This window comes from Dromiciops gliroides, chromosome 2 (assembly GCF_019393635.1).
Source record: "Dromiciops gliroides isolate mDroGli1 chromosome 2, mDroGli1.pri, whole genome shotgun sequence".
Classification (NCBI taxonomy): Eukaryota; Metazoa; Chordata; class Mammalia; order Microbiotheria; family Microbiotheriidae; genus Dromiciops; species Dromiciops gliroides.
Window position 1 is genome coordinate 303,920,741 of NC_057862.1, and position 20,893 is coordinate 303,941,633.

At 37.4% G+C, this 20,893-nt stretch overlaps 1 long non-coding RNA gene across 1 annotated transcript in view; it reads right to left on the bottom strand.

Annotated features, from left to right (window-relative positions):
* Positions 1-234: 234 nt before the first annotated feature.
* The window catches only part of LOC122743753, a 77,088-nt gene continuing 56,429 nt past the window's right edge, over positions 235-20,893 (bottom strand). The window contains exon 2 of the long non-coding RNA XR_006355019.1: positions 235-2,206. This is a non-coding gene — a long non-coding RNA (uncharacterized LOC122743753). The remainder of the gene's footprint in view (positions 2,207-20,893) is intronic.

The window sequence follows — 20,893 nt, forward strand, 5'->3', positions numbered from 1 at the left end:
TAAATCCTATTCCTGATCAGTCTTTATGGATACTGTTGTTGATTTTCATTTTATTCTCTCAACATTTATATTGTTTCCTGGGTTTGGGTTGGAATTTTGGGGTGAGGAGAGCCAGCCCTTGGTAAAATTGTGGAGTAGGTGAAGTTTGTCTTTTAAGTCCATCACATCCCCTATCTGGACCTTTTCCTCTACTGGGGATTGAATTTTCCTCTATTGAAGATTGATTTTTTTTTGTTTTTGTTGCTGGGTTTTTTTTTCTTTTTTGTTTGTTTTATATCACCCGGGCACTTGTTAGGATAAAAGTCACTAACACCTTAATATGAATTAGTTGAAGACTAAATCGCAGGGATTATTTAGTTCAATTCTTTCCATGTGTCAAAATTCCAAGAGTATTTGCATTTTTAAAAAATCTAGCCTATGAAAAAAAAACAAAGGAAAAACTGTCTCCCATGGTAGAAAAGCAGGCATGTCCTATGTGCTAGATGAGTTATTTTTGGCAGGAGGACTTCTTTGCTGCCTAAAAATTTCACTATGTAGGTGATTGCCAATTTCACCTACATGGAAGGCCAGCCTTAGGTGAGGGTGAGGTGCCATTCTTAGGGAGGCATTTATATTCTAGGAGAGATTGTTCAAGTAGTATCAATACATCCAAATTCTTTCAGAGAACAAGCTTTTGGGGGTGTAAATCAGTTATTTTATAAGTGTATGTCAGGGCATTAGTGGGTACCATTTACTGCAATGGAGGAGTCATTTATGTAAATAGTCCCCTGCAGGAGTTAATATATGCCCCATGATGCATAGAGATCTCTCAGCGAGATAATTGGCAGGGTCTGGCTGATTTTCTCCATTTTAAAATTTGCCATTTTTTCTTGTACTTTCCTGATACATCTGACTGATATCTCAATACATCTGTCATTTAAATCATGATATGATAAACTGATTTTTGCAGTGATGGAATTGTAAATAACTCTATTAAGTATTGGCTGTTTTATGTGGGTACTCTCTTTTTTAAAAAAAAAGTTCAATTAAAGATTGGCTCTTCAAACAGTCACATCTCTCCCACCAATCTTCAGTGTTTGTCTCTAATTGACCCATCACATAGGCCTTGTTCATGCATAATCCTCAGTCAAGATAGCATGCATCTCTGGTCTGCATGCCCATGATATTTTAATATTTCTGACAATTCTGCATAACACCTTACCATAGACTGATTCACCTGAAGTCATGCACTAACCAAGGCTGAGGTTGATACTGTTTTAAAGTGGTTTGGAACAAAAAAGTAAAAGAGATTGTAGAGGCAATAGAGTCATAACATCTAGAGAAAGGGACACATTATTAACGGATCATTTCAGAAAACCAAATCAAGTTTTGGACATCCAAGGGGACCTTTCCAGATATTTGGCCCATGCTAAATAAAAGATAACATTTATTAAAAATAGAGATTTGTAAATACCAGCATGATCTGATACATATGTCAAGCCAATGAAAAAAAAGAAAAATAAATTATTCCTCCCTCCTCTCAGTATCAAAGCCTGAGATAGATGGCATTTATATGATTGTTGATAAATAATTGTTTTAAATTCAACCCCACTATATGGGCCCCAGAGTTAATGGACAAAGAAGCTGGTCAATGAGTTTGACCAGTGATGAAGACAATGTTAATTTTTGAGAAGACACAATCCGTGTTCACATAGTCCTATGTTGAATGTGTTTTTCTCTTGTCTATTTTTAATTAACTTTTCTGTTTGACACTGTCAATCCCATGAGACTTCTGCCTTGATCCATCCTTACACAGAAGTTTTTCTTGATTCTGTTCAGACAAGTTTCACTGAATCCATTGTGCTTTTGTGTCTGCTATTTGCAGATTGGTGTGTTCTGTTGATAACCTGTTTGAAGAGCCCAAAAGACCATCTGATCTTGCAGAATGTGGACAGCTATGGTGCTTAGACTTCACAGCCAATTTCTTTCCTTCTAGGAGTCTGTGGTGTCTCAGCAGAAAGATCCCTCCCTGCTCTGCCCTTTACAAAGTTGTATAAATATATACAAAGATGATGACAATGAGGTTTAGGATGGTCCCGATAATTCCTAGCATTGCCAGGATACTTTCTTCTTTGTTTTCCTTTTCTTGACTGCCCCTGTCTTCTTCATTACCAATAGTGATTACCATCTTGGTGGCCAATGTCTTTATCCTCCTCCTTAGGCTAACCTGTAATTATAAAGAAACATCAGAGGACATTACTTTTGGTGAAGACATTCACTTAGCTAAACATACCCTATAATTATGGTCAATCCATTCAATGACCTTGAATAGAAAGGTATGTAGAGTGGCTAGGTGTAGTGGTAAAAGCTAAGAATGGGAGAAGGAAGTCAGTCAAGTTGAAAGAGAAGAAATAACCAAATATTGACCAATTCTGGGAACACACATTTCTTGACCATACATATAGGAGATGCACACACACACGCACACACACAACTGGACCTATGACTTCATTGGTATAGAGAAGTCTCAGTGAGAATACAAATTAGCTTTTCTGCAACTTAAAGTCTTAGTTGCCTGATTAAGTGAATTGTCCAGCTTTGGAATTGAGAATTGAACCCAAATTTCCTTGATTTTGAGGTCAACAATCTATCTACTTATACCCTGCCACCTTTAATAATAACATATAATACTAAACTTAAAATAACAAACTTAGTGGTTTATTTAAAATTACATGTCATTATTAATCAAACACTGATTCTACTACTTTACTGTTCGTATGATTATGAACAAGTCACATGAGTTAAGAGTCTCTTTTGGCCTAAATTTTGTCATCCCTGAATGTGAGAAGGCTTTAAATTCTGTAATGCTATTAGTCAGATACTCCTCTAAAGTTGTCTTCTCAGGAACTATGCACTTAAGAAGGATGTATAGCCCCTTCATTACATGTCCCTATAGAAGTTATATGTTCAGGGCTAATGTGTCCTGGCAACAGAAAATGCTGAAAGATTTGAGGTCATTAACAGCTTCAATCTGGAATCCTCCTCAATTTTCTTGGGAGTTTCTGCAGCAGAGGTAATGTGATCTTGACAGTCAGACTGCTTAGATAGTATATTACTCCTATAACTAAAGAACAAGGAGTGGCTTGTGTATGAAAATATTTTCAATTTACTGTGACTCAACTGAATTTAGTCTGTTCAAAGTTCAGAACTCTCTATATTGTGCTTCAGTGAAGGAAGATCAGGTCACTGTTATTAAGAAATTTAAGAAGTATGAGTCATATCAACTTTCTAAGTGATTTCCTCAGAACTTGGACATTTACAAAGGTGTATAATTAATTGAGGCCACAACTTTGGGCAATTTGCACATTTTTTTAGAAGTGTCTATGGAAGTGGGGTGAAGGGTAGGATACCCCTGATGTGAGATCCTCATCCAATGACTAACAAGGAACATACTACTCTAGAACCTGGATCATACTAATATTAACATAAGAATAAAACCCGAAGATGGAAGTAGTCGGCTGCTAAATGGAAGGATGATAGACAAGTTCTCCTTGGAGAGACAAATAACAAAGTTGGTCTTGTTATTTACCAAAATCACCTCTCCTTTAAAACAATTTTTTTAACATTGGATCTATAGGACCCCAAGGAGTCTGGATAAAATTCAAAAGGTATTTGGACTTACATGGAGAAAATATTTCATTTTTATTTTCATAAACTTCTATCTGAAATCTAAAATTTAGCATTTACTTCAAACATTTAAAAGCATATTCTGAGAAGGAGTCCTTAAGCTTCACCACACTGCCCAAGGGGTCCATGACATAAAAGTTAAAAATTTCTGCTTTAAAACTTATTTCTAATTCTTCTTTTCTTGATTCCCCAATTTGGCAACAACTTTTAGTCTCAAATCTCAACACATCATTTTATAATTCTTAAATTCACTTATTATATTGCATATTTATAGCAATCTCTTCTGTTATCTTATCACCCTAATATTGTCCATAAATATCTTGAGGGCAGAGATTTCACCTTATCTAAAATATCTATAGTAAACAGAACCATGCTCTAGAGGCAATAAGAACTTGAGAAGTATTTGTTGCTTTGTATGACACTTGCAAGATGCACAACCACACATTATTTTTAGTTGTAATGATTATGTTATAGTCTATAAAACCTGCTAGGAGGTTTTTTCTAAGATAGGTCTAATCTTTCTAAAATTTAATGTCAGGAATTTAGCTATTTAAATAGGAAAGATCAATGTCACCTTCAAATTGTTGAGATATTGCTATATGGTATGATGGGGAAAAATTGGTGGGCAAAGAGTCTGGAGGAGTCCTCATATCTGATCACCTTTTACTAATCTCCTGTGTGACTGTAAGAAAGACTCTGGCCCATTTAACCCTTTTTTTGCAGGTAAATCAACTATAAGAAGAAATAATACTATGAGATAGGTAATATGAGTATAGTTATCTTCATTTCACATATAATGGGGCCCTTCTTTTATCTTCCCTCTACTTTTCCCCTCTACATTGAAACATGAATAAAATTTCCCTGCCTGTTTCCAGGCAACCATATGGAAACTCTAGGGTCTGGCTTCTGGACATGTATGTCTCATGGCAGAGAATTCTCAGATTAGATGGTGAGATAGAAGAAGTAAGGATTAGAAGTCACAGTTTCTGGCTAGTTTTCTCTTCACTGCAGCTTTTAAGGTGACGAAATGTGATTCCAGTGAAGAACAATGGTTTTTCTCTACCATGATGTAATGGTAATCCCACTGCTACTTCCCATATGAAACATGGACTCAGCTAGGCAGGTTTGTATCAGAGCCCCTTGTTCCCTTTCAGTAAGTGACCTCTGGACTATTCAAAGGTCCTGTAAAGTTGGGAACAAGGGCTGCAGTGGGTGTAGTTGTAACCTCAGAAGCAGAAAACAATATTAGGCTGACATCAAATAAATAGTAACATCAGAGAGAGAAGGGTCACCAAAAAGAAGATCAAACTTGGTTTTTTGATGGAAAAAATTCATGGCATAGGTAAATTAAACAAAATGAGTGAATTCATTATGTTTTGATGAGGCCTATAAACCTTCATAACAAAATATATCTGTAGTTTCTGGGATAAAATATCACCTCTGATAATTACTATATTTTTTACCTTGGGTAAGCCCTCCCATTAGTTTCCTGATCTGTAAAATTGGAGGAGGGGTAGAATAGCTGGCCTCTGAGATCCTTCCATCTCTAGATCTGTAATTCTATGATGTATAAGATGATCATGGCAATATAATAGAAATGATATTAATTTATAGATTTAATGTCACAGGTTTCAATCAAGGAGAGTAAAACAACTTGGACCATAACATCACAGTCTTTGAAGAACTTACAGAGAAGAAAGAAATAGTACTAAAGGAAGCAAATTTGGGGAAAGCAGCCAAATTAGATTAAGTATACAGAGAATAGATTGGTGCTTGAGGCAATACCATGATGAGGGCATTGAAGGTTCGATATATGAGGTACCTGGAGGAGGAGGAGATACCAGAGGAGGATGATACATTTACCCAGGTTCAACTTTGGAAAAGTTTGACTTCTCAGGGTATTGATCTCCCTATTCTCAAAGTAATTGGCACATAGCCCTCATCTCTTCAGTCCCAGGGAAAGTTGTTAAATATATGAATAGTTATAGCTCAAAAATCTTTGAGTCCTAAAAAGAGAGGGAATTTTGAAAAGAGTTACCCAGTGCATAATATAAATCAAGAAGGGAATAAGTCATTTGTTCTTGCACAGAAAATAATGCTATTTCTTGAAAAATCACAGTATGCATTAACAAAACGGTTTTTAAAGGATGTAGTAACTTAAGTAGTAGCTACTCTAACACTCTACCAGCTTTCCTCCTAATATGCAAAAAGGTTGATTTTTGTTATTTTTTTCAACTATACCATGACTAGATGAGTTCCAAGAACCTTTCTTGATATGACATTCTATAATACCTCAGAAGCACTCAACTTGAGCTCATATTCCTAACACTTGGCACAAAGCTCTCTATACAAGGGGTATTTACTAAATGCTTTCTATTGTTGTTATCTTAATTTTTTTATGTAGACAAACCACTTCCCCTCTAAGAATCTGTTCTGATATATATATATATATATATATATATATATATATATATATATATATATATATATATATATATAAAATAAGACAGTTGGGTTCAGTGATTTCAAAGGAAATGAATGAACATTCCAAGTCATGATGTTCTTACTGAGATTCCAAATGCCCCTCTAAATCTCTTATCCTGGGGCTCTAATTCTCATCTGTGAAAGGGCGGGCGGGGGGGGGGGGGGCACATAAAACTAGTTTGCCACTAAGATTCCTTCCAGGATTATAGATTTTAAGCTTTAAATGGCATTAGTGATAATCTACTCCAACTCCCTCATTTTAAAAATGGGGAAAAAGTGAGGTCCAGAGAAGGGAAGTAGCTAGTCCTCAGAGGTAGGAAGACCTGAGTCCTCTGACATAATGGCTATGTGAACCTGGGCAAGTGACTTAGCCTCTTACTGCCCCAGAAAACTATGACTATAAGGTGTTTGAAATACATTGATGATGTTCCCTCATCTAGGAGTCTTCTATAGCAATATTCAGTTTCTGTCTCTAGGGGCAGTCAAGATACATAGGGAATTGACACAAATATATAATAATACCATGCGTCATTCCTCAGTAGATAAATGGCAAATGATGTGAACATTCTTTAAAGAATTGTGAATTAGATCGAATTTAAATAATTTTGAGTTTTCATCCTATATCATGAAAATTAACAGTGATTAATATATAACATACACCCCCACAAAAACCCAAGAATGATCAACGCTGGAGGCAGCTATAAGAAAACATGTACAATAATACATTGATTATGGAACTGTGAATTGACCCAATTATTCCGTATATCATTTTGAAATTATTCAAGAAAAGTCACTAAATTGTTAATGCCCTTTTATCCAACCATCCCAATCCTGGGTACTTATCTATAGGAAGTCAAATATAGAAACAAAGGCCCAATAATTACAGAATATATAAAAATTTGTTACATAATATATAACAATTGTTATGTAAGCAAATAACCAAAAATAAAATGGTTACTCGTGAACTGGAGAATGACTTTTAAAAATTCCCTTAGTATATGAAAGTAATGGGATGCTTTTATCCTGTTAGTAATGACAGATACAAGAAATTCAAAGAAAAAATGAGAAATTTGTAAGAACTGATGCAGAACAAAATTATAAAAATCTTTTTTCCCAAAGCAATAACATTGACTGTCACTAAAAATGAAAAGAAAAAAAAATGAAGGCTCAGAAGAATAGTTATCTTTTCTCATGGCAAAGAGGTATTGAACTACTAGGATAGAAGTATAGATGTTGTTAGATGTAGTAACTATATGCAATATTTTAATTTGCTTTCTTTATCACAAAGAAGATTCAATCTGGAGAGGGGAGATTTTCTCCTCCCCCTCCCACAAATATCAGGAAAATGTATTTTTTTAAAAGATAGTTGTAGGGGCAGCTAGGTGGCATAGTGGATAAAGTTCCAGCCCTGAATTCAGGAGGACTTGAGTTTGAATCCGGCCTCAGACACTTGACACTTACTAGCTGTGTGACTCTGGGAAAGTCACTTAACCCTCATTGCCCTGCAAAAAACAAAAAGCAAAAAATAAAAAAGTGTACTTTAAAAATAGTTCTTATTCTGTTTATTCTTTGTTAGTGGGGATGACTCTCTAGGAAGGCATGGAAAAATATTCTGGAAAATGTAGGTAATATAAAAATAAAACATATCAAAGACATTTTTAAAAAGGAGTTTGTAGAAGAGAAAAGGAAAAAGAGATAGAAATCTTGGCTTAGGGCTACACAATTAGCCAGCTGGCTATGATCAACTCAGTTAACCTCATTGAGCCTTACTTTCATAACCTATAAATAGAGGAAGTTGCAGTACATGATCTCTAAAGTCCCAAATATTATACATTTCTCTCAGACTGATAACATATTTCTTAGGCATGTTATAAAATATGATGATGGTGACTATAGTAATAATAATACCCTCATAGTCCAACTTATCCAAATTTTTTATCTTATTCTTTGTGCTACTTTGACTTTTTGTATAAACCTTAATCTGTTCATGTTGACTTTTGCTGCCAATTGCTGATTAAAGGAATCTAGAATTTTTCCAATATATTTTCATTTTCCAGATATTTCCCCATGTTTCTATTCCATTGCTTTAATTGGTAAATTTCATTGTTTTCAACTTTGTATCACAGTTAGATATTGATATAGTCTTTCAATGCCTTTACATAGATCTTTGATAGCTCTCTCAAGTCCCTCCTGTCATACTGGAGTGTGATTCCTGACTTTATTTGTATTTTGTGAAAATTCTACTTTTTCTCCTATGTTTCTTACTTTGGAATGGCCACTGAATATACTGTTATTTGAAGCTCACAATATTGTTCACTCTTTTTATAAAAAATATAGAGGAATGCATTTTTTCACAATAGCTTGATGCATGCCTTAAAATATCTAAGGGACAGTGATTAATAAGCTCACTATTATTGTTTATCCATAAAAACTTAAGAACAATATTTAAAAAGATATGGATCACAACATGGATCACAACAAAATGTGGCAAGTCCTCAAAGAGACAGGTGTACCAGATCATTTTACTTGTCTCCTAAGGAACTTGTACATAGAGTAAGAAACAATAGTTAGACCTGAAAATGGAACAACTGATTAGTTTAAGTTTGAAGAAAAAAAAATATGACAAGGCTGTATATTGTCACCTTATTTATTTAACTTATATTCAGAGCACATCATCCAAAATTACAGACTGGACAAATCAAATGCTGGAATTAAGGTTGCTGGGAGAAATATCAACAATCTCAGGTATGCAGATGATACCATTTTGATGGCAGAAAGTGAAGAGGAATCAAGAAGCCTCTTGATGAGGATGAAAGAAGAGAATGTAAAAGTTGTCTTGAAGTTTAACATTAACAAAAAACTAAGATCATGGCAACTAGTCCCATCGCTTCCTGGCAAATAGAGGGAGACGAAATGGAGGCATTGTCAGATTTTATATTCTTAGGCTCGAAGATCACTGCAGATAGCTACTGCAGCCATGAAATTCAAAAATGCTTGCTTCTTAGAAGGAAAGCTATGGCAATTCTGGACAGCATACTAAAAAGCAGAAGCATCACCTTGACAACCAAGACCCATAAAGTCAAAGTTATGGTTTTTCCAGTAACATACATTACTACTGTAGGAATTGGGCCTTAAGAAAAGGTTAGTACTGCAGAATCAAAGCTTTCAAACTGTAGTACTCAAGAAGACTTGAGAAAAACCCTTGGTCAGCAAGGAACTCAAATCAGTCAATACTTAAAAATTAATTTAGAGTATTCATTGGAAGGACAAATACTAAAGCTAAAGCTTAAATACTTCATTCATATACTGAGAAGACAGGACTCATTGGAAAATACACTGGTATTTGGAAAGAGTGAAGAAAAAAAGGAAAAGGGAATGGCAGAGGATGGGATAGCTAGATAGCATCACAGAAACAGCAAATATAAGCTTGGACAGACTTCACAAGACAATGGAGGATAGAAGATCCTAGGGTGCTATGGTTCATAGGTTCATAGAGCGTCAAACATTACTAAACAAATGAGCAACAAACAACCAGCAACACACCAATTATTCGCAATCTCTAAGCTACATGCAATCAAAAGTTTTCAAAACATGAACACCTAGGAGAAGAGATCGAAATCATGAGGCAACTAGGTGGTGTAGTGTATAGAGTGTATAGTCTGTAGTCAGGAAGACTCAGGGTTCAAATGCAGCCTCAGATACTTGCTGGCTCGGTGTCTCCGGGCTCATCATTAAAGTAAATAAAGTCAATTAAGTCAAGCCCTTAGCACAAATCCTGGCACATAGTAAGTGCTTAATAAATATTTATTGCATGACTGAGTGACTGACTTAATCACTGTCTGCCTCAGTTTTCTCAACTTTAAAACAGATAAAATAACACCTATTTCACAGGGTTGTTGTGAGGATAGAATGAGATTATATTTGTAAAGTGCTTAGCACAGTGTGTAGAACATAGTATGTGCTTATTAAACCATCTAAATGTGAGAACGGAATGACTTCTCTGTCCAAAACTAAAAGTCTCACGTTCATCTTAATATGCCTGGTCTCAGACCCACCATTCTACTTACTAGCCATCTGTATGCCATGTTATAAAATAGGTTTTCATTCATTCACTTATTCAGGAGGTACATATCATCTCTGTATGCTGAACTGTAGCAATGATGTTTTCAGTGAGCCTATGGGGAATGATTTTATTCATAATACTTCTATTAAACTTCTAAAAGCAGTCATTTTATCCAGCTACGCAATAATGTCTAGAACACATGGCCATGGTAGTAAATGCCTGTAATCTAAGTTACTCAGAAAGCTGAGGTTGATGGATCTCTTAAGCTCAGGAGTTCTGAGCAGTTGGCTATGCTCATGAGGAGTTCAGATCTGACCTCAGACACTTGACACTTACTAGCTGTGTGACCCTGGGCAAGTCACTTAACCCCCATTGCCCTGAAAAAAAAGAAAAAGAATGATTTTTTTCTTCATAAGCTAACCTATATCCTGCACTATATCCATATTGTAGAACAAATGCTTAAGCAAGTAAATAAGGAATTTAAGTCTATAGCCTTAGATCTAAATTTACATAAATTTTAGTTCAATCCTAGGAATGTCCCAGTGATTATAATCTCTTGCTCTTTGCCTACTGCCTCCACTCTTAGAGCATCAGATTTTGGTTCTTGTCTTGAGGGAGGTCTTAAGGGAGGCAGTGTGGCATAACGGATAAAGGATTGACCTCAGAACCAGAAAGGAGTTTAAGTTCCACCACTGATAAATACTGACTGTGTTGTCTATATTGGTAGAAGTTTTCTCTGCCAGTGAAGTCACAGTTTCAGTACCTATCCCCAGGTCTCTACAGCAAAGGTAAAGGGCATTCAGCTCCCTTATCAACTGTAAGGCTAACAATGCATGGAATATAGGATTGGTTTTATTTAACCCCAAGGAAAATAGAAAGGGGTCATGCCTGAGCTCATCAACATCAAGACAACTCTTCTTTCTTTGTGGTTTGTCTCATCTCCTGAAATCATCAATAGAATCCTCTCAGCTACCCTATGATTGAGGTTTCTCTATAATGGGAAAACACTCAATATTGGTAAAAAGTGAATCCCTTTCCCCAAGATCTGCAGAGAACCGGGAGAACATTGTACACAGTAACAGAAACATTGTAAGATGATCGACTATGATAGACTTGACTCTTCTCAGCAGTGCAATGATCCAGGGCAACTCCAGGGGAGTCATGATGGAAGGTGTTCTCCACATCCAGAAAAAGGAGCTGTGGATTCTGAATGCAGATTGAACCATACTGTTTCTGTTTTGTTGGAGGTTTTTGAGGTTTTTCCCATTTTTTCTGATTTTTCTCTCATTACATGACTAATGCAGAAATATGTTTAATGTGATTGTACATACATGACCTATATCGGATTGCTTTCTCTCTTGGGGAGGGGGGAGGGAAGGGAGGGAAGTAGAAAAATTTGGAACTAGAAATCTTATGAAAACCACTGTTGAAAACAATCTTTACATGTAACTGGAAAATAATAAAATACCTTTATGATTAAAAAAAAAGACCTGCAGAAAACTCATAGTATTCAATCTGAGTTTGCTCTTTTTATATCACAGTTCTCACTGTCTTGACTATGCCTCTTACTTGGCCCAGGAATTTCTCCACTTGTCCAGAAACCTCTTCGCTGCTGCTGACCATTACAAGTCTTAGCCCAGCCCAAGAACTCTTGGAATATCCACCACTGCTTCCATACACTGGCATTTCCAGGGCCATAGCATACCCTGAACCAGTTTCCTAGGGAAGAGTCAAAGGACTGTCAGCTTCTCTCTAGGAAACTTGGGTATTTGTATATGTGCTTCCTTCTGTCTGTTTTCTACACAGCTCTATAACTCTTCTTTTTAAAGGTCAAGTTCAAAAGGTGTAGCTCAAGTCACTTGACCATTCTCAATTGTAGTCTTGAAGGGCCAATAAGTACCCAGGGCAAATCAAATTCACAATTTATCAACAGGCTATGATAAATGTCAGGACAAAGGCCTCATTCATGCAAAAAGGTCAAGGGAGAGTTACAGCAGGGCCTTATCACCCTCTACATTCTTACTCCAGTTAAAATATTTTCAGTTCCTGTAAATTATACCCCAGTACCTTCTGGGCATCATGCTAAGAATCTAAGAAGGTTCCATTATACCAGAGAGTTCACCCAGTGCTGTAGATGGAACAGTATTTTTTTTTCCTGATTACCAATTTTTTTTTGGTGAGGCAATTGGGGTTAAGTGACTTGCCCAGGGTCACACAGCTAGTAAGTATTAAGTGTCTGAGGCTGGATTTGAACTCAGGTAGGTACTCCTGACTCCAGGGTCCGTGCTCTATCCACTGCACCACCTAGCAGCCCCTCCTGCTTACTTTTGCCAGCACTGTTTCCCACAGATCTTTGACAGGGGACATAAAATCAAGAGTTACCTGGGGAACTGAGAGGTTAAGTTATTTGCTCATGGTCACACAGGTACAATGGGCCAAGACCAGGACTTGAATGCAAGCTCTCTATCCACTATACTGTAAAAAATATTTTAACTGACTAGCTGGGCCTAATTTAACTGGGGGGGGGGGGGTGACACCCGGGTTGTGGGCCTAATCTGACTTGAGGACTAATCTGGGGACTAATGACTATTGTGTGGACATTTAACTGGCTGGCTATCTGACTGCTATTAATTTAATATGGGCCATTTACAAAATTTCTCCACACTGGCTGCTCCCAAGTTGATAAGCAAAAGATTAAGAAGCCTCTTAATTAAAAAATCAAAGCAGAATTTATTTATAAAAATCAATGTAAACGATAAGGGTTAAGAAATGCAAATTTTACAACCCCTCTGATTTTAATATAAGGGCCTGTTATCGCCTCTTGCCTTAGGGCATGCTCCAGCTTTCTTCACTCTTTCTCCTTCACTCCAGCTTCTCTGTGCTTTCACTCTTTAACTTCTCTCTCACTATTTTAGTGATGAACCCCTGAAAAAGCTCCTTACTCCGGATTGCTCCTTCCTCTGTCTTCTCCAACCTCCTGTTTCGTCTACCCCCTGCTCTCTTAATCTTCTGGCCTCCCTTGTGTCCTCCTTCCTAGTCCTCAGCGTCCCAGTCTTCTTAATCTTCCGGCCTCGATTTTTTTTTTGTTTGGCGAGGCAATTGGGGTTAAGTGACTTGCCTAGGGTCACACAGCTAGTAAGTGTTAAGTGTTTGAGGTTGGATTTGAGCACAGGTCCTCCTGACTCCAGGGCCTGTGCTCTATCCTGCACCACCTGGCTTCGCCATGGCCTGGGGTTTTTCCTCCGAACACCTTAGCCCAGTTCAGACAGCCCCAGCCCCACCCCCTGCAGTTGAAGCTGAGGGGGAGAGGAAGCTCCCCTTGTGGAGCCTGAGGCTAATTTCAATGCCCACAATACCAATATTGTCAAAAATTTTAAAAAAAGAAATGGCTAACTACTGGCCTGCATATTGACTTAAAAAGCCACAAATTTATACTATCTTTTTTATTGTCTATTTTTATTTATTTTTTAAACATTTCCCAATTACATTAGAATCTGGTTCCAGGTATATTTGGGAGTTTTGTGAGTGCCCAGGGATTGCTAAATTGATACAGCTACACTACAAATGTTGCCTTTCTCCCAGCACTTTAAATTACTATAGTACAAATATTTTTTAACCTTTTTTACGTCACAGTCCTCCTTGGGAGTCCAGTGAAGCTCTATGGATTCCTTTTTCAGAATGTTTTTATATTCAGTTTTTTTGTTTTGCTTTGTTTTGGTGAGGCAATTGAGGTTAAGTGACTTGCCCAGGGTCACACAGCTAGTAAGTGTTAAGTGTCTGAGGCCGGATTTGAACTCAGGTACTCCTGACTCCAGGGCCGGTACTCTATCCACTGAGCCACCTAGCTACCCCCAGAATGTTTTTAAATGTATAAAATAAATGGTAGGATTATCAAGGAAACCAACCATATTGAAAAACAGTTGTCAAAATAATTTTTTAAAACTTCGCAATCCAGACAGTCTGTTGTATCTTCTATCATAGAAAAAATCAAGGCCAGGGATCTTCGTGGGAAGAAGAAGGAGGAGCTACTTAAACAGTTAAATGGTTTAAAGGTGGAACTTTCCCAATTGAGGGTGGCTAAGGTCTCTGGAGGAACTTCTTCAAGCTATCTAAGACCCGAATTGTCTGAAAATCTATTGCCTGAGTCCTGACTGTCATCAACCAGACACAGAAAGAGAACCTCAGGAAATTCTATAAGGGTAAGAAATACAAGCCCCTGGGCCTTCAGCCCAAGACAACCCATGCCATGCACCACAGGCTTAATAAGCACGAGGAAAACCTGAAGACCAAAAAACAGCAGAGGAAATTTGCTGTTAAGGCATAATTTGTAGAAGTGCTCAATAAAAAGACAAATTGTTGTTTAAAAAAAAAATTCACAATCCCCATAGAATCTTTCCACAGATCCCATGTAGATTGCAGGTTAAGAACATTTTGCCTAGTGAAAGGATATGAAGAAATCAAAGCTATCTATTGCCACATGAAAAAATGCTCTAAATCACTATTGATTAGAGAAATGCAAATTAAAACAACTCTGAGGTACCACCTCACACCTATCAGATTGGCTAATATGAGGAAAAAGAAAAACAGATATGTTGGAGAAGCTGTGGAAAAATTGGAACACTAACGCATTGTTGATGGAGCTGTGAACTGATTCAACCATTCTGGAGAGCAATTTGGAACTGCCCAAAGGGCTATAAAGCTGTGCATACCCTTTGACCCAGCAATACCACTATTAGGTCTTTATCCCAAAGAGATCACAAAAAAGGGAAAAGGACCCACATGTACAAAAATATTTATAGCTTCTCTTTTTGTGGTGGCAAGGAATTGGAAATTGAGGGGATGCCCATCAATTGGGGAATGGCTGAACAAGTTGTGGTATATGAATGTGATGGAATACTATTGTGCTGTAAGAAATGAGTTGCAGGCAGATTTCAGAGAAACCTGGAGGGACTTACATGAACTGATGCTGAGTGAGATAAGCAGAACTAGGAGAACATTGTACACAGTATCAACAACATTGTGTGTTGATCAACTGTGATAGACTTGACTCTTCTCAGCCATACAATGGTCAAATTTCCAAGAGTTCCAGAGGACTCTTGATGGAAAATGTTCTCCAAATTCCCCCTCCCCCCCCCCAAAAAAAGAACTGTGGAATCTAGATGCAGATTGAACCATACTATTTCTACTTGTTTTGGTCTTGTTTTTTTGAGGTTTTCCCCTTTTGCTCTGATTCTTCTTTCACAGCATGACTAATGCAGAAATATGTTTAATATGATTGTACATATATAACCTATATCAGATTGCTTGCTTTCTTGGGGAGGGGGGAGAAAGGGGAGGGAGGGAGAAAAATTTGAACCTAGAAATCTTATAAAAACAAATGTTGAAAACTATCTCTACATGTAACTAGAAAATAATAAAATACTTTTATGCTTAAAAAAGAACCTTTTGCCTAATGAATCCACTACAGTTGGTTAGATTTATTCAGTAGTACTCTTGTCACAGTCCATAGGTACTTTTGAAATCAATTAATTTTAGTATGTGTCCCAATCATTAATACCTGGGCAACCATGATGTTTCCGTTCACTTTCAACAAATAATTGTATAATGTCTACCCTTATAAGAGTTTATTTTAACTTTCCCAATGCTGTGCAAAAGGTCATGGCCTGGAACAAAAAATTAGTGATCATAGATAAACCCCCAAACTGAGCCAAATTTTCCTGCCTCAGTTTAAATATGAGTAAAATTTTAGTAGCCTCAGCCAATAAACTGGATCTATACCAGATGTCAATCCCTCCACCAAGCTAATAGTTCTATGACAGTTATTCTGTTTCTAATAATTATGTCTTTTATATTGTAGCACATGAGGTAACTCATTTTACATTAACCTTATATTTATTATATGGCTTTAGTCAAAACATACAGGTTCCAATCTTGGCTCTTCAGATAAAAACCTGTTACTTCCCCCACTGTGATCTTCAATTCCCTTCCTCTGAAAAATTAGATAATTAGACGATGATTTCTAAGGTCCGTTCTATCATATGAATATAGGACACTTTGGGGATAACAGAACAAGATACTAATTGTAGGAAGAGGATGATAATGTTCTATTATAGGGAACTTTGAATGAGGCTCCTGACTTGTGGGATTGATATGGAAAAGAAATATGGCCAGCCAATGTGAGTTCTGGTAAAACTCTAATGAGGTTCAAAACAGCACTTAAGGGGCAGCTAGGTGGTGCAGTGGATAGAGCAGTGGCCCTGGAGTCAGGAGGACCTGAGTTCAAATCCAGCCTCAGACACTTAACACTTATTAGCTGTGTGACCCTGGGCAAGTCATTTAACCCCAATTGCCTCACTTAAAAAAAAAAACAAAACAAACAGCACTTAAATTTCCCATTCAAGTCACTCAAATCATTATACCCATAGTAAAAAGAATTCTCCTAATTGTAGAAGTGGGGTTGCAGGAAACCATATACCTGAATCACAGTGTCTTGGAAAAGGGGAGAAGGTTACCAAATATATAAGAAAATGTATTCCTTCTTCTAACACAGAGTAGCTTTGTGACAATGGGCAAGTTCTTTAACCCTGAGATATCTGAGGTAACCTCTAAAACTATAAGTTACAGACAATTGGTGGACTGAGTTTTCATACCAAACTACACCCACCTAAGCTTTCTTGTTAACTTTTTAAATGTAAATTAATTCATTTGGTGTGAAAATATCATAACAAGCTCCTAAGTCCCTATCAGTATTCTTTAAAAATATTATTCTGGGGGGCAGCTAGATGGCATAGTGGTTAAGGCACCAGCCCTGGATTCAGGAATACCTGAGTTCAAATCTGGCCTCAGACACTTGATACTTACTAGCTGTGTGACCCTGGGCAAGTCACTTAACCCCCATTGCCTAAAAAAAAAAAAATTATTATTCTGAAGTTGACAAAACCAATAACAATTAACATTTCCATAGTCAAAGAATAGAAAATCAGAATTGTATATGAAACCACAAATCTCCACAAAGCTCTTGTTGTGGGTTTTTTTTTTAGTATAAAACATATTCAGCACCTTAGTTTCAAAGCTGTTCTGTTCTTCTGTGTCTCTAAATATCCTTTGTTCTTGTCTGTGATTTTTTTCTATTTCAGTTATCCTCTTTTGTCTTGCTTCTTTTTTATGTCACTATCACTAATGCCCCTCTGTTCCCAAATTCACTCCCATTTTAGAAATCCTCCTTGTAACAAATAAGCATTGTCAAGCAAAACAAATCAAAATATTGGCAATGATCAAATATATATAGATTATTCTGTACCATCACCCCTTTGTCAGGAGATAGACAGCATGCTACATCATTAGTGTTCTTTTTTCTTTTTTTGTTGTTTTTTTTTTATCATTAGTCTTCTGAAGTCAAAATTGGTCACTGAAATGATCAGAGTTCTGAAGTTTAAATCTGTTTTTATTTACAATGTTGCAGTCATTGTATAACTTGTTATTTTTATTCTATTCCCTTCACTTTGCATCATTTTATATGTCTTCCCATGTTTATCTGAATCCATTCCCTTCTCATTCCTTTCTTTCAGTGCAAGTCTTTTTTTTACTTTTGACAAAGTATGACACCCATTTCTGTTTAAAATATAAAATAATATAAGAATAAAAAAGCTTTCCTTAATCTGCTAATTTTATCCATTTAAAATTAAGAGCAGCATTACATGTAATGGAGAAATGTTAGGGGCCCTTCAATTAAAATTACTAGCTAGGCAATGACTTCCCTATTACTATCTAGGAAAGCATCATCTTCCCAAGTCACTCAGGCTTGCAACTGTGAGATTTAAAATTGGATATTAGATCATAAATCTCCCCTCTTTAACCTTTCCCTTAATTTATCTCCCAGACTAGTAAATGGAAGAAGCTTCTGGTTTTCTAGTTAGAGCTTTTATTGTATGGTAGTCACAAGGTGATGTTGATTAGAAGGATAGGAAAGTAGAAATACAATACAAATCGTCTTAAGTCTAAGCTTAGTCTATATTCCATATAAAACTCACCAAAAGCCAAAGGCCACCTTTGGGGAGAGAGAGAGACCGTGTCAAGTGCATGCTTCTGCTAACCGTGAGCTGGGCCCAGTTGAACTCTCGTCAACATCAGCCTGTGCAGCGCAGTCAGGAGACCAGCAGAGCAGGAAAAGGTACCTACTTCCGTTCTCTCCTTGCCTTTTAAGCTCGCACCCCAGAAGCGGAGTGCTAGCAGGTCTCCTCCTCGAAAGGGTGGTCCTTCAAAAACTGGCGTCTTTCAGTTATCCTAACCGACTGTTAAAAACTTTCATTTTTTTTTTTTACCACACAACCTAGGTCATCTCTCAACTCCCACATACGATGTGTTCCTAAGCCTTGTTAATTTTACTTTTATAATATCTTTAGCATATGCCCTTTTCTCCTCTGATACTTCAAAATCCTGGTACAAGCCCTCATCACCTCACTCCTGCACTATTCCAGTAGCCTTTTCGTGGGCCTACCTACCACATGTCTTCCCCCACTCTAGTCCATCTTCTATTCACACAACAAAGTGATCTTCCTACAAAATAAGTCTGACTACGTCCCTCATCCCTAATGACTCTCCACACACTTAATAAATCCTAACAGCTCCCTACCAGGATCAAATATAAAATCCTTTGTTTGGCATTCAAAGTCCTTCATATTCTGACATATTTCTACTACCCCCACTTCTTACTCCCCCAAACATTTGAGAATTCTTAATCTTTACATCCTTCATCTTTTCTTTTCTTTTCTTTTCTTTTCTTTTCTTTCTTTCTTTCTTTCTTTCTTTCTTTTTTTTTTTTTGCAGAGAAATGAGGGTTAAGTAACTTGCCCAGGGTCACACAGCTAGTGTCAAGTGTCTGAGGTTGGATTTGAACTTAGATACTCCTGAATCCAGGGCCGGTGCTTTATCCACTGCACCACCTAGCTGCCCATCCTCCATATTTTCTTCATCGCAGTGATGCTGGCCTCCTGGTTGTTCCTTGAAAGAGACTCCCCCATCTTCTGACTCTAGGAACTTTCCTTAATTATCTGTTGGATGTCTATAATGCTCTCCCTCCTCATTTCTGTTTCCTGTTTTCCTTAAATTCCTTTGTGGTAAAAAGTGAAAGTTTTTAACAATTGGTTAGGATAACTGAAGGAGGCCAGTTTTTGAAGGACCACCCTTTCGGGGAGGAGACTGTGACGAACTGCCCATGCATCTGCTAAGCACTCCACTTCCAGGGTGCAAGCTTAAAGGCAAGGAGAGAATGGAAGTGATGTCTTCTCTCTTCTTGCCCGCTGGCTTGCTCTGCACACACAGACGCTGACTCAGGTTTGACAGCGTGGTCCTTGGTGATTGGCCTGGTCCTCCATAACAGCACGTGCTTGATGCGGTTCTCAGCCTCAGAGGTGGTTTTGGAATTTGGTGAGTTCTATACGGAATATAGACTAAGCTTAGATCTAAGACTATTTATTTGTATATCTACTTTCCCATCCCTCTAATCAACATCACCTTGTTTTGTTGGCTAATTAATTCCCAAACAATAAAAGCTCTAACTAAAGCTCAGAGGCTTCTTTCACTTACTGGTCTGGGAGATATACAAGGGAAAGGTTAAAGGGGAGCTTAATGCTCTTGTATCCAATTTTAAATCTCACACCTTCAAGTTCCAGATAAACTTCCACTTTCTAGAGAAAGCCTTCCCCAGTCCTTAAATCTCGTGCCTTCTCTCTGTTATTCATTTTCATTTGATCCTGTATATAGCTTGTTTGTATATAATTGTTTTCATGTTGTCTCCCTCATTAGATTGTAAGTTCTTTTTGAGCAGGGACTGTCTTTTACTTTTCTCTGTATCCCCAGAGGTTAGCATAGTGCCTGGCACATAGTAAGTGTTTGATAAATATTTAATGTCTGACTGATAAAGGGTATGGGCATTTTAGTCACTTTATTTGCATAATTCCAAACTCCTTTGCAGCTCAACTACTTACTAGCTGTGAACTCTAAGGAAATCATTTCCCCTCTGTGAGTCTCAGTTGTTTCATGTGCAAAGTCTTAATAATCAGCACAATATAACTTAAAAGGGGTGTGTGTTAATGTGTGTCTATGTGTGTGTGGGGTGGGGGGCACTCCTATACATGTATGTATATATATATAAAGAAAGTACTTTGTAGACCTTTTAGAAAGAAGCAGTGTGGCAAGTACTTATTTATTTGGTCAAAACTTAAGTGTGTATAGTAAATAAAGAATTAGCTTCAGAGTCAAGGAAACTAAGTTCAATTTCTACCTCTGACACATCCTGGCTTTGTGACCTTGCTTCTTCTACCTAGGTGACTACTCCTTCTCAGTCTCTTTTGCTGGATTCTCATTTCTCATGCCTTCTAACCACAGGTGTCCCACAAGGTTTCTTTAAGAGGCCATCTTCTCGGGAGCCAAGATGGCAGAGGAAAGGCAGTGACTCCTCTGATCTCTCCCCCAAATCCCTCCAAATAATGCTGTAAGATAATTCCTGGAGCAGCAGAACCCACAAAAGGATGGGGTGAGATAATTTTCCAACCAAAGACAGCTTAGAAGGTCAGAAGTAAATGTCTGTTGTACCAGGAGTGGAGTGCAGATCTTGGCTGCACCACACAGCCCCAGCCCCAGCCTCAGCCCAAGAGAATCAGGCCTCTAGAGCTCTGGAAT